The following is a 14,847-nucleotide window of genomic DNA, read 5'->3' on the forward strand; positions in this document are numbered from 1 at the left end:
TTGTGATCTCGAATGATTTCCTTTGGAGAATTTCCCTCTTGGCGCATTCTGCCAACCTTGTGCGTAGTAGGGAACGTATGCACAATTTGGACAGTTTATGGCAATGTTTCCAGGTGCTCCATAGTGAAAACATGTTTTTTCTTCACGTAGGAATTGTCTCTTCCTGCCCCTGGTGGCGTGCCCTTGCCCTGTGTCTTATTGTTCCCAGAAGCACAGTTGCAGCAGGCACTCTGATTTTCTTGTTTTGGTGGCTTGTATTTACCAATAGCAGGCTGATCAGAAGTAACTGAGTTGGAAGCAACAAATTCAGAGTTCAAAGAGACATTGGTTTGATCAATAGTGTTCTCCTTGTTCTCATCCTCTATTACTTTACCTGCACATGAAGTAGAATCATTAGTATCTTTAATCTCAACACCCTCATTTGGCCCTGATTGTTCAGTCTTAACTGAAGCTGGTGCAGGGGTTTGGCCATACTGAGCAGGCTTCTCTACCTCATTAGTGTCAATGTGTGGGTTATAGTTGTCATTGAATGGAGGTGGAACACTATGATACCTTAACACCTTAGATTGATTATCTTTGAATTTTAATTGTTTTTCAATCATTGTTGCAACCTTTTCACTTGACACATCATATTTTTTAAAATGGAATTCAACATTTTCAAAATGATTTTTCAATGTGTGAAGTTGTTTAGTGACAACAAGTTCTTTCTGAAGATATCTATAATTGACACACTTGTTGCTATAGTCCTCTTGTAGTTTCTTGAAGTCCTTAGTCTTGGCCTCTAGTTGTTCTTTCAATGGTTTCTGGCCTTTCCTAAGTTGGTACCCCTCCCATTTAAGGTCCTCGTTCTCCCTTTTTATTAACTTAATTTGCTCACGTAAAAATTTAATCGTAGATTCACAAGATGGAGTACATGAAACTTCATTTACCGGGATGCTTGAAGAGCTCATTTTTTTATCAAAAAAATTGCTCTTTGACTTAAAAACTCAAAAGTCAACCTTAAAAGTCAAATTTAAAAAGTCAAACTTAAAAGCCAAACTTAAAAAGTCAAACTTAAAAGTCAAACTGAAAAGCTAAATTTGAAAATTTTAAAGTTCAACGAGAAAGTCAAAGTTTAAAGTCATAGGTCAAACTTTAAAGTCAAAGTCAAAAATTAAAAACTAAAATATTTGGAAGAAAATCGAATTTAAAAATAAAAAGAAATTGATTTTTGGGCTGACAGTGTAAAATATGCGAAATTAGAGCGAAACAGGAGTCCTTTTGAATTAAATTCGGAAGGAAAATACCATCTAGCAAGCTAGATGAGTTGGAAATGTGGAGGGTTGAGGAATCAGGGGACGCAGGTTCGAAACCTTGGTACCCCAAAATGTTTTTTAAGTGTATGCTGAACGAGAAAGAGGCTCTGCTAAACGAGCAAGTGGGCCGTGAACCCTTTTTCGGCCGTAAACCCTTCAACAGTTATGAAAAAAACGACGTTTTCACCTTTTTAGGCCCAAAAATCGATCAAAAACTCGTTTTTAAGAAAAACACGAAGAACAAACCCCCTTATTTTGCCAAGAACTATCCAAAAATGCAAAAATCGACGTTTTCACCTTTTTAGGCCCAAAACTCGATCAAAAAGTCATTTTTAAGAAAAACACGAAGAATAAACCCCCTATTTCGCCAAGAACTATCCAAAAACGCAAAAATTCTTCAAAAATAAGATCAAAAATGCTCCAGATCTGGCCAAATTGATTAATACAACCAGGGTCTAATACTAATTGTAAAGTCCCAAATCCAGGAACCAAACCAGTGATCAAACAGTAACAATCAATCCAAAAGAAACAAAACATAGAAGAAGAAGAAATTGATCAAGCAATGCACACGTATTATTGTAGGGCCACAAACACGCCTGGTACACCTTGAATACACACACTTACACCGTGAACTCTCTGACAACGCTACTGACATAATATGAAACACACCTATATATAGGGACAGACTGGCCGTCAACAAGGTTCATGGCCGAACACGTGTTCACGATCGTATACCCGTTCACGGCCGTGAACGCCTTCACAACCACAAACAACACCAAATCATACATAGAAAGACCAAGACCCTATTAAGACCTATACAAATAGTTGCCTAGCCCAAACCACATATAAGTATGTCCTAACTGATGGGTTTTAGCCATAAGAACTTTCCTATGTGCGCATGCAAAACCCTAATGCTTGGATCTAGGCTTTCTAATTAAACATGCTTTGAATCCAAGACTTCTAATGACTATTTAGGTGTAATAACAATATTGAAACAGATCTAGAATCATACCTTTTGAATTCCTTGTTGATCTTGTTGTCTTGGAGCTTCTAGAGTCACAATTGTCACTCCTCTAATGGCTTACAAACACCAAATAGCAAGGACGATGATTTGGGAGAGAGGAGAGGGGAGGAAATCGGCCAGGGTTCTCTTACTTTTGATGAAGTACCGATTTCCCTTTGCCATAGGGTCTATTTATACTTGTAGACTCCTTAAGGGTTACAATCTAAACCCTAATTGGATAATCTTCTCTTAAGGCTATCCATATCCATTCCTTAGATAAGCAATGGACGATTCAAGCTATCCTTTAGCTTCTAGAATCCGTCCAATCCATATCTATATGGATTTACAGTCTAAAGTTTAACTATCAAACAATTGACAGTTTATACCCTCTTATTTAATTAATATCTTTAAGTCACCAAATTAATTCCAATTAATTCTATGACTTATATTAATCAAATAACAATATATTATTCTTTATATTATTCTCATAATATATTAATAATATTTACTCTTTCTTAATAAATCATCCTATCAAGTTGCTATGGTGAAGGCAACCCAAAAGGACCATGCACAACCGGGTCAAATACTTGCCTAATATAGTTACACCCTTAGACACTATTCCAACAGTCTCCGACTTGGATAAGTCTAGTAAATATATGCACAAGTACAATTCGGTTTGCAATCGTAGCTCTCAAAGACGCTGTCAAACTCTGATCTAATCAATCTTGTCCTTTAGATAAGGGATCGTACAGTCCTCTGTTAGATATCATGCTGACAATCCTATGGAATGGTTAGTCAAGCATTTAGGTTTCTCGATATCTGATTTATTCGACATAGAACTTAATCGAACACATCAATTCAGTTCTGACCGGGCCCGGCACATAAGTCAAATCAAATCATCGAGCGGCCGAGATATCGCTTTTACCTTCTTAGATAAAAGTTACAGATAAACTTCGACTTATATGCATTTACTTATTCAATAATCAACTATACACAACAATGCGTTTTATAACATTGAGTTACCAATGCGTTTTCGCATTATCAATGTACAATCAATTAGCAAATAATAAACCATATATCTAGGTTTTAAGACTATATGATATTATCGTCTCGCGATCACCCTTTTATATCATATTCCATAAGGTGATTCCAGCAAGCGCGGGTTTGTTCCAATGCTCAAAACTAGTTCATAAGCACTCATGAATGTCACAGCAACCCTTTGCTATGTCTAATACCATTTAGACAATCTATACACCGATTCATGACAATCTTCATTCATATCTACTTCTAACATATGAACGATTGTGGTCAATTTGAACAATTCGATTATTCCTAATAAACTCAATTATTCTGGAAGTCAAAACATGCAAAGTGAAACAATAGCTAAACAATTAACATAAGATAGTAACATTACTCATAAATAAAACTCCTTTATTTAATCATCAAATGTTAATTACATTTATCTATTACACGTTTCTTATACTATCTAATCTATGCTAATATCATCCTTCAGCCCAATACTCCTAGCATGATGTAAGTGATTAACCCTACTCAGTCCCTTCGTAAGCGGATCTGCTGGGTTATCTTCTGATGATATCCTCTTCACTACGAGTTGTCCTTCTTCTACACGATGTCTAATGAAGTGATATTTTCTGTCGATATGTCGTGATCTACCATGATCCCTCGGTTGCTTGGTCAAGGCAACCGCTCCTTCGTTATCACAGAAAATCTCCATGGGCTCCTTTATGGCTGGTACAACTCCAAGATCACCGATGAAGTTCTTCAGCCATATTGCCTCCTTCGACGCTTCACTCGCTGCAATGTACTTTGATTCGCACGTTGAATCAGCTACGGTTTCCTGCTTGGAACTTTTCCATGTTATTGCTCCTCCATTCAGGGTAAAGACCCAGCCCGACTGCGAACGGTAGTTGTCCCTGTCGGTTTGAAAGCTGGCGTCACTATACCCTCGCTCCTTCAAGTCATCACTCCCTCCGAGGACTAAGAACCATTCCTTTGTCCTCCAAAGGTACTTAAGGATATTCTTCACCGCAATCCAATGTGCTCTGCCAGGATTCCCTTGATATCTGCTAACCATGCTCAAAGCAAAGGCTACATCAGGGCGAGTACAAGTCATAGTGTACATGATTGAGCCAACTGCAGAAGCATATGGAACTCGGCTCATTTCTGCTATCTCAGCTTCGGTACTCGGACTTTGAGTCTTACTCAACTTGGCATTACTTTGTATCGGTAATTCTCCCTTCTTTGATTTTTCCATACTAAAACGTTTTAGTACCTTCTCCAAGTAAGTGTTCTGACTAAGTCCAATTAGTCTCTTACTTCTTTCTCTTACTATCCTTATTCCCAAAATGTAAGAAGCCTCTCCGAGGTCCTTTGATATTTGCATATTTAGTTCATATTAAGTATACATTTTTATTCATTTATTAGCTAAATTATTGCATATTATGGACAAAAGGTACTTAAAAGTGTTAAATTATGTTTTTCAGTCCAAAGATGAAGCTCGGAAGCGAAAGGAAGCAGGAGAAACAGTTAGAAGATCGAGAATGGAATAAATAAGAAAAAAATTAAAAGTGGCACCTACTCAGCGAGTCAGATCGACTACTCGGCGAGTCCAATCGAAGAATTGAGAAGATAATGACTCGGGATCCCAGAGAGTTATCACAATACGGGGAATGTGAGAAGGACTCGACGAGTCGATTCGTATATTTAAAGATAATTCCACAGATCGATAGAAGAGAGTTCGGGGACGATTCAGAAGTACTTAGCTACGATTGAGAAGCCAGAGAAACCCTAGAAGACGATGAAGGAAGCTAGAATTCAATCCCGAAGAGTAATTGAGGCAAATTTCATCATTCCATTTATTCTTTTGTTTTATCATTATGGTTAAGCAACTTGACTTTGTTTGTTTGCTGTTATTTACTTCAATTATAAGCTAAAACCTTTAGACTTCTATTTGGGGATACAAAGTTGACAATATGGTTTGATTGATTGGTAGGATTAATTCCAAGTTGGTGAATTTTTGTTATTTTAGCTTGCTAAAGAACCTTGTGTGTGAATAATAATTAATTTTCTGTTAATAGGAAGATAATTGATTAGCATGAACATCTATTGATTATTAACCTCATATGCTATGTGATCACTATGCTATATGTCTAGGATTAATGAATATGAAACTAGAATTAATAAGAAAAATTGAGTAAATTCATGTGCAAGCTTGTAAGATGACCATCAAACAAGAAGTTAATTAAAAGAATAAATTAGTTAAATATTGCAAGTCTAATTTAACCCGAATAATTAATCTAGTGAATATAATTAAATTAGACAATTGGCCACTGTTTAAGTTAGTTTATTTGCTAAGGATTAGGGTAGTGAATACGAATCTAATCACTTAAATCGGTAACCAACGAAAGAATTAATCCATTGCACCATTACCTTGAAATCAACCATAGAGTTAACCAAGTTGAACTAAACAGAAGTTCCTTTCCAATTATTGAATCTAGTTAAGTCGTTATTTTCTAGTCTTAAATTAGTAATAGTTAGTAAGTTTCTAGTCTTGTAAAACTAGAGAAAACCCCTACTTCTTAATTAACTTAGATAATATTAGTTTTTAATTTAATTTGCCGTTCCCTGTGATCGATACCCTACTTATTTAGCTATACCACAATTGATAGGTTCACTGCCTTTTGTGTGTTATTTGATAATTAAAAGTAGGTTTAAAACTAAGTGAGTCTGCACACATCAAGTTTTTGGCGCCGTTGCCGGGGAACGGTTCTAAAATTAATATTAAATTCTACTTTAATCGATCCTTTGTGTGGGATTTATCTTACACAAAGTTAATTACAAAATAATTCAGTAAGTAGATTTACTTTATAAAAAATTCGTTTTTAGAATAACTAGAAATTTTCTTTTCTGTTTTTGCCTTGAACTCGCCGAGTGCACTCGTGCCGACTCGACGAGTACATCGTTGTTTCAGTCTTTATTTTTTATTTCGTTTTTGTTCTTTTTACGTGTTCTGTTTCTTTTGTTTTGTTTGTTTACAGTTGTTTCATGACCTGAGGATCTGATACACCTCTGGTCCCTCCTTTGGAAGACCCGGAATCCACACTAAGAAGAAGCAAAGGAAAATCCGTTGGAGAAACCACATCTTCAAAGAACTCACCACTCAAAAACTTAAAATCCGTTTTCAGCAAGAAGAAGAGCAGCAAATCAGGAGCATCCAGTGCCTCGTTGACAGTTGAAGAACCAATTCAAGAAGATATCGAGTACAAGACCGAGGAAGAAGAAGAGCATACTTACGAGCACGAAACCGATTCCGAAGAAGAGTTAGCTATCACAATGTCTAACATTGATGAAGTCCCCATGGGGGAATGGAAGAAAAGGATGCGTGATGACACCGGGCCGGGGCTTGTGCAACCCGCAATTCCCGCGACCGCTACTTTCGAACTAAAAGGCCATATTCTCGCCCAACTCAAGGAGATTCCTTTTTACGGGAAGGATCACGAAGACGCTTACAAGCACTTGGACGAAGTGAATGATGTGGCCGATTACTTCAAAGTCCCGAATGTTCCACGCGAGACCCAGCTTCTTCGCATGCTTCCTGTCACATTTAAAGGAGCTGCAAAAGATTGGTTAAAGTCACTTCCTCCCGGATCGGTCACCACATGGGCCAAGATGAAAGAAGAGTTCATAGAACATTTCTGCCCGCCCTCCAAGATAGCCAAGCTAAAGAAAGCCATTTCCAACTTCGAGCAACAACCTGGAGAATCTCTTTATGAAGCTTGGGAAAGATACAAGAGCCTACTTAGAAATTGCCCACACCATGACCTTAATAGCCAACAAGAGGTCTCGATCTTCTATGATGGAGTCAATGTTACCACAAGGCAATTGCTTGATTCTCAAGGCCCGCTCACAAAGAAGGCGCCCCCGTTAATTAAAGAATTAATTGAAGAATTCTCTAAGCACTCTAGAGAATACCATAATCCGAGAAAAGAAGTAAGTCGTGGGGTAGTGAACGTGGCAAATGATAGCATGGCGGCGGTGATAGCTAAGCTTGATAGTCTAGATCGAAGAATGACAAAAATGGATCAAGCGATCCATGCTATTAGGGTAGGATGCGAAAATTGTAGAGGGCCCCATCTCACAAAGGATTGTGATTTGGATGAGAATGGAAATAAGAAAGCTCAAGTCTTTATTCAAGTGGTGATCGATATGATGAAAATTGGCGGAAACCTAAGAAGGATTGGCTACCATACGAGGAGTATAAGAAGGCAAAGGAGGAGAAATACAAGCAGAAGGAGAGGGGACTATACCAAAAGGAAGAACCGGTAGAAAAGAAAGACGATTTAGAAGAGTTATTCACTAGATTCATAGCCGCATCCGAAAAAAGACACAGTGATCACGATGCTGCCATACACGAGACCAGAAACATGCTAAGGAATCAGCAAGCATCAATTCTCAACATTGAGAAACAGCTGGGGCAGCTGGCGCATCAACTGAATGATAGAAGACCGGGTCAAGTTCCGAGTAACACCGAACCCAATCCAAGAATGGAGAATGTAAGTGTAATAACCTCCAGCAGTGAAGAAACATTCACAGAAGCACTGAGAATCTCCAAGAAGAAGGCATAAAAGGTAGAAGAATCGGATCCAGCAAAACCCGATCCGACTCGCCGAGTCACTCCAATGGACTCGACGAGTCCATACATAAATAATAAAACTGCCAGTTCTTTGAAGCCTTATAATCCTCCTCTGCCATACCCAATCAATGCCATGCCTGCAGAAAAAGTAGAAGCATACAGAACCTTCATGACGCTTGTTAAAGCTTTACAAGTTAATGTGCCATTTGTGGAAACAATGCTCCAAACACCCAAGTACTTCAACTTGCTTAAGGGCCTTTTTGCTGCTAGGAAAGATTTGGCTGAAGTCGCGGAAATATTGATGAGTGAGCTACCTGAAAAGAAGGGTGATCCAGGAAATATTGTGATCCCGTGCCAATTTGGTAATGAAGTTTCCACCCGAGCATTAGCTGATTCGGGGGCAAGCATCAATATGATGCCTTTTTCATACTTTAAGAAGTTGAATTTACCAGAACCAAGGCCGGTGAATATGAAGATCCATTTGGTGGACAAGACGATAATTCATCCACAAGGCGTTTGTGAGGATCTCCTAATAAAAGTTGACAAGTTTATTTTCCCAGTAGACTTCGTGGTAGTTGATATGAAAGAAGACCCCGAAATTCCAATTATTTTGAGGAGATCATTCTTGAACACCGCGTGTGCTTTAATTGATATATGTGAGTCTACGTTGACATTAAGGGTGGGTGATGAATCTATAATGTTTAAAGCTATTCCAGAAGCCAAGCAAGAAGAGGAAAAGAATGAAGAAATCTCAATTATCCAATTGGATGATGAGATATTACAAGAAGAGCTTGCACGTTTGCTAAAAGAAGATCCAAGCAAATTTTTGATACACTCTGAAGAAGATGTAGATGTTAACAAGGACTTGGAAGAGTTAGAAAAGCTACTAGAAGGAGCCAACTCAGAAAATATCCAAGAATTGATGGAACCCGATCAGACTCGCCGAGTCACTTTAATGGACTCGACGAGTCCAGTCGAATTTGACAAAAACTTGGCCGACTTAGATCTGTTTGTTACTAGTTCTTCACATACCTTGAATTTAGATATTATTCATGATTCTTTAGAAGAACAAACAGTAGAAGGTGGAAAGGGAAGGAAAGTTCAATACGCCGATGTAGCATGTCTTGATACGATTCCTTTTGAAGATGGGTGGAGCACAGGAAAGGATGAAGATACAAAGGAGAGGAGGGTGGAAGCTGATCAACCATTCAGTACTAAAACTAAAGCACGAACCATCACGAAATATGAAGTAATTAAATTTAAAGAGAAGGAAGTGCAAGAGAAGGTGAAAAAGAATGGGGGAAAGAAGAAAAAGAGGAAAAGGGAAGCCCAAGCCGCTGAGGGTGATGCTGTGAAAAAGAAAAGAGATGCATTGAAAAGGGCTTACAAGAAGAAGATTCAAGCTTACAAGACCAAGTACAAACCACAAAGGACTAGGCGTGCATTCTCAATGCTCGAGGATGACGAAACGTAGATGGGAAGGAGTCTAACTAATGACTCCTTAAAAAGAAGCGCTTGGCGGGAGGCAACCCGCTATTTAGAGTTTGCTTTCTTTTACTTTTTAGTTTTGTTTGAAAATTTTCTTTCGTTTTTAGATTGTTAATTCTCCAATTCATCGGACATGTATGCTTGAGAGTGTGCATGGGCTAAGTGTGGGGTGAAATGATTTTTAGATAAAAGATTTTTTTTTATGAATTTTTGCAAAAGACTCGCCGAGTCTGACCACGACTCGACGAGTATATATGGATTTCAGAAAAATTTTGACATCGCGACCAGACTCGCCGAGTCTAACCCCGACTCGACGAGTCGGTATTATTTACAGAAAAAAAAAATTTTGAAATTACTTTTACAACCGGTAACTAGGGTTTTAACCCTAAGAATCAGTTTCTTTTCACACATACACTCGCCATGCGCTTCTCTCTCAACTCTCTCTCAAGCATTCATCTTTGTTCTTCAAGTTTTCTTCAAATTTCTCAAGTTCAATCTCAAAAGGTAACAAATTTCTTCTTGTTTTCTGTTAAGAATGTGATTATAAGGCCATCTATGGTAGCAATTGCATGAAAAAACCTGTTTCTGAAAAGTTGTAAATTTCTAGGGTTTTGATTTTTTTCATGAATTATGTTGTTTTGAAAGCTTATTCTGGCCTTAATACCTTAATAATGTATGCCTAGACAAAACCCTTGACGAAATTTCCAGGTTTCATGGTCTAATTTTCATCGACTCGCCGACTGACTCGCGCAGTTCGTGCGACTCGCCGAGTCGGGGAACATATGCGAGATGTTTTTTTTTAATTATACTCTGTGTTTTCTGGGTTTTGTGTATTTGTTTTGCAAAAAAGATGTTTAGAAGAGGGCAGAGTTCCAGTGGCCACCAAGGGGATTTTCCGTGGCTAAACTTCCCACAAATCGAGTCCGCTTCGACATTGCGGAAATGGAAGAAGAAGCTGGCTGATATCAAGAAGAAAGAGGTCTATGTGCCCAACCGGATAGATTGGGATTGGCTGCAAAGTGTTTGCTATGAGGAGGATTTAACTCCTTATCTTGTGAAGGAGTTTCATCATGAAGGCGAAACAATGGTTTGTGACGGGTGGAGCCGGGTCTTCCGTATTCAAGAGCCGGTTTATTTGGAGCTTTGTTTGGAGTTTTTCTCCACGATATCTTTCACCGGGGGAGTGGATGTTTATCACCCGTCGAGCTTTAGTTTCTGCCTGGGGGGAGAATTTCACCAATGCTCTGTGATGGATCTTGCCTGTCGATTAGGGGTTTATGATCAGCCCTTGGTCTCAACACCCATCTTTCGGGCCTTTTTGGCACAAACCCATATGGTGTTTCCCGAAGGAGTTACGAGTACGGGCTGGTGGAATACAATTGGTAACAAGGTCTATATTCCGAAGTCGGCACAGGAAGGAAGCATTCGATTCCCAACACACCGCCTCATACACCGCCTCATTTCATCCACCATCAATCAACGAAAGGATGATGACAAGGTTTCCAACCTTGACGTCTTCTATTTATGGAGCATCATTACACCCAACGTTTTTTGCAACATTCTTTGGTGTCTAGCTTCATATCTCTTGGAGGGTGCGGTCAAGGATCGCAAAACTTCCCGAATCAATGGTGGGATGTTTGTCACCCGGTTAGCCAATTCATTCGGGTTGATGAATCACGGTGCGTGGAATTTCATGATGATGATCCCTACACCTCCATTCAATCCAATTCTTTTCCGGAGAGCAAGGATTATTGAAGATTATGGTGGTGGCCATTATGCCATCCCGAATGATGATCCGGTTGTTGGTCCCGAAGCAACGGGGAGGAGGGTTCGTTCAAGGAGAGAGCTAGATGTTGAGGATGAGCCGCCGGTGATTCCGGTTGAGAATGAAGAAGTACCAATGGATTGGTACAATGTGGAGATGAGGCGGCTACAAGACCAAATGGAATGGGGCTTGAATTTTAGCAACCAATCGCATATCCGACTTTTTGACCACTTTAACATTCCACACATAGATGGTGGTAACTTTCCATATATTCCATCATGGGAAGAGGTGATAAATGCAAGACGAAGTGGTGCTGGAGGAAGTGGAGCAGGGCTAGATGATGATGATGAGGAGGATTGATTTCTATGCATTTTTATTGAACAATTTTCAATTTTTAATTTTTTGTTTGTTTTTATTTGGTTTGTTTGATGTTTTTAAAACTTGCTTTTAATGTTTATTTGATGTTTGATGCTTTGACAATTTTTCAGAATTGAATTAGGAGTGCTAGCTTCAAAAGGGGTTTAGAGTTATAGAATTAAAGTGAGAAAGAGAGTCAAGAAAGGGGGAGCGTTTGAGTTAAAGTATTGAGTCCGGTCCTTAGAAATGTTGGCAAGGGAGTCTAGAAGTGAATAGAAAGTATAGAGAGTTTATTGGAAGCTGGATCAGATGCAGAATGCTATTATTTTCATTCAGTGACCAACTTGTCGAGTGCACTAAGCTGACTCGATGAGTCGCCCTTAATTCTCACAAATACGAAGATTTTCCCGAAGTAACTCGACGAGTCTGGTATATACTCGACGAGTCGTTTGGTTTCATGACGAAGGGGCTGCTGATTTGATGCTGATTAGAGTACCACTTGACTATCTATTCTTTCCATATTTATTCCTGAAGATCTTACACTGTTTTTCTGCGTATTTGGAGTGACCCACACGAGACGAGACACCCAAGGCATGGATACCATGTCTAAAGTCAATTGAAGTTGGAGCTGAAAAGGAAGTGATCAACCTATCCACTGCTATCCCAGGGGAGTTTGTTCCAATTCCCTCTTTAGTTTTTTTTTTTATGTTTTTGTCATACATAATATGCAATGAGGGCATTGCATCAAATAAGTGTGGGGTAGGGGGTTGGTTACATATTAGAAAATTTAGAGTCTTAATTTAGGCTAATTTTAAAATTTTTGCATACCAAAAGTATTACTTAGGATCTAAATTAGAAAATTTTGGTAAAAGTAAAATTAGGACTCCATGTTAGAGTTGTGTTGATGATTGCATGAAAACCCAAATGTTTAGTTGAGCCTATATACGTTCTAGTGCATTTGTGGCTTCCTTATTCTAGTGAAATCATGGGACAAAAACACGACCCTGCTTAGCCCGAGGGATGCAATATGTTTAGCAGCCTAAACCTGAAATGTATCCAGGAAGATTGTTATCGTTAGCCAATAAAGGTTGAGATTGAGCGCCCCTGCTTAAGCATGTAGGGATTTGAGTGAAAAAAAGTGAGTTACATGTTAAAAAAGAAGAGAGAATTACAAGAAAAATTGTATGAATGTTGGAGCAAATAAAGTGAAGATCAAAAGATCAAAATTCCAAGAAATCCAAAAAGTTGAAGATACCCGAAAATCAAACAATAAAGGTGGTGAATTCAAAGAGATCAAAGATCAAATTACCAAAGGAAGTGAGGAATTCCAAAAGAGCTCCATAGTGGTATCGAAAAGTTGTAATTCTAGATTATGTATGCCTGGGTTGCTCAATTAAAAACACCTTGAGGGTAAGAGGTTTTCTGCGGATGGATTCGGAGGGTTGCATAAAATGAGCATAGTTCGGGATGAGTGGGCAAGTGTTTATGAGGATTGTGAGTATTTAGAGTATGGGAGGTCTTTAGGAAAAATTTTAGACACAAATGCATGCGTTGCGGTCTTGGCATAATGGCTGGGTTAGATTGGAGTTGTTATATATATGATTCTAATATGTTTAAAATTCAGTTTTGCTTGGGGGCAAGCAAAGGACAAGTGTGCGGTATTTTGATATTTGCATATTTAGTTCATATTAAGTATACATTTTTATTCATTTATTAGCTAAATTATTGCATATTATGGACAAAAGGTACTTAAAAGTGTTAAATTATGTTTTTCAGTCCAAAGATGAAGCTCAAAAGCAAAAGGAAGCGGGAGAAACAGTTAGAAGATCGAGAATGGAATAAAGAAGAAAAACATTAAAAATGGCACCTACTCGGCGAGTCAGATCGACTACTCGGCGAGTCCAATCGAAGAATCGAGAAGATAATGACTCGGGATCCCAGAGAGTTATCACAATACGGGGAATGTGAGAAGGACTCGACGAGTCACCACTTGACTCGACGAGTCGATTCGTATATTTAAAGATAATTCCACAGATCGATAGAAGAGAGTTCGGGGACGATTCAGAAGTACTTAGCTACGATTGAGAAGCCAGAGAAATCCTAGAAGACGACGAAGGAAGCTAGAATTCAATCCCAGAGAGTAATTGAGGCAAAATTTCATCATTCCATTTATTCTTTTGTTTTATCATTATGGTTAAGCAACTTGACTTTGTTTGTTTGCTGTTATTTACTTCAATTATGAGCTAAAACCTTTAGACTTCTGTTTGGGGATACAAAGTTGACAATATGGTTTGATTGATTGGTAGGATTAATTTCAAGTTGGTGAATTTTTGTTATTTTAGCTTGCTAAAGAACCTTGTGTGTGAATAATAATTAATTTTCTGTTAATAGGAAGATAGTTGATTAGCATGAACATCTATTGATTATTAACCTCATATGCTATGTGATCACTATGCTATATGTATAGGATTAATGAATATGAAACTAGAATTAATAAGAAAAATTGAGTAAATTCATGTGCAAGCTTGTAAGATGACCATCAAACAAGAAGTTAATTAAAAGAATAAATTAGTTAACTATTGCAAGTCTAATTTAACCCGAATAATTAATCTAGTGAATATAATTAAATTAGACAATTGGCCACTGTTTAAGTTAGTTTATTTGCTAAGGATTAGGGTAGTGAATACGAATCTAATCACTTAAATCGGTAACCAACGAAAGAATTAATCCATTGCACCATTACCTTGAAATCAACTATAGAGTTAACCAAGTTGAACTAAACAGAAGTTCCTTTCCAATTATTGAATCTAGTTAAGTCGTTATTTTCTAGTCTTAAATTAGTAATAGTTAGTAAGTTTCTAGTCTTGTAAAACTAGAGAAAACCCCTACTTCTTAATTAACTTAGATAAAATTAGTTTTTAATTTAATTTGCCGTTCCCTGTGATCGATACCCTACTTATTTAGCTATACCACAATTGATAGGTTCACTGCCTTTTGTGTGTTATTTGATACTTAAAAGTAGGTTTAAAACTAAGTGAGTCTGCACACATCATCCTTCATAGCGAAGCACTTCCCGAGCCAGGACTTAACCTCCTGCAGAGTCGGGATGTCGTTTCCTATGAGTAATATGTCATCAACATATAGAACGAGGAAGCTTACTATACTCCCACTGGCTTTGACATATACACAAGACTCATCTTCGCTTCGTACAAATCCAAACTCTTTGACTTTCTCATCGAAGCAAAGATTCCATCTGCGAGACGCTTGCTTAAGTCCATAAATGGAC

At 38.2% G+C, this 14,847-nt stretch overlaps 1 non-coding gene across 1 annotated transcript; it reads right to left on the minus strand.

The window, feature by feature from the left end:
* Window positions 1–7,035: 7,035 nt before the first annotated feature.
* Window positions 7,036–7,142, minus strand: LOC128131462 (small nucleolar RNA R71). The gene has a single exon (XR_008229380.1). It is a non-coding gene; the product is annotated as a small nucleolar RNA R71 (small nucleolar RNA).
* Window positions 7,143–14,847: the final 7,705 nt, after the last annotated feature.

The sequence above is a fragment of the Lactuca sativa genome, chromosome 1 (assembly GCF_002870075.4).
Source record: "Lactuca sativa cultivar Salinas chromosome 1, Lsat_Salinas_v11, whole genome shotgun sequence".
Classification (NCBI taxonomy): domain Eukaryota; kingdom Viridiplantae; phylum Streptophyta; class Magnoliopsida; order Asterales; family Asteraceae; genus Lactuca; species Lactuca sativa.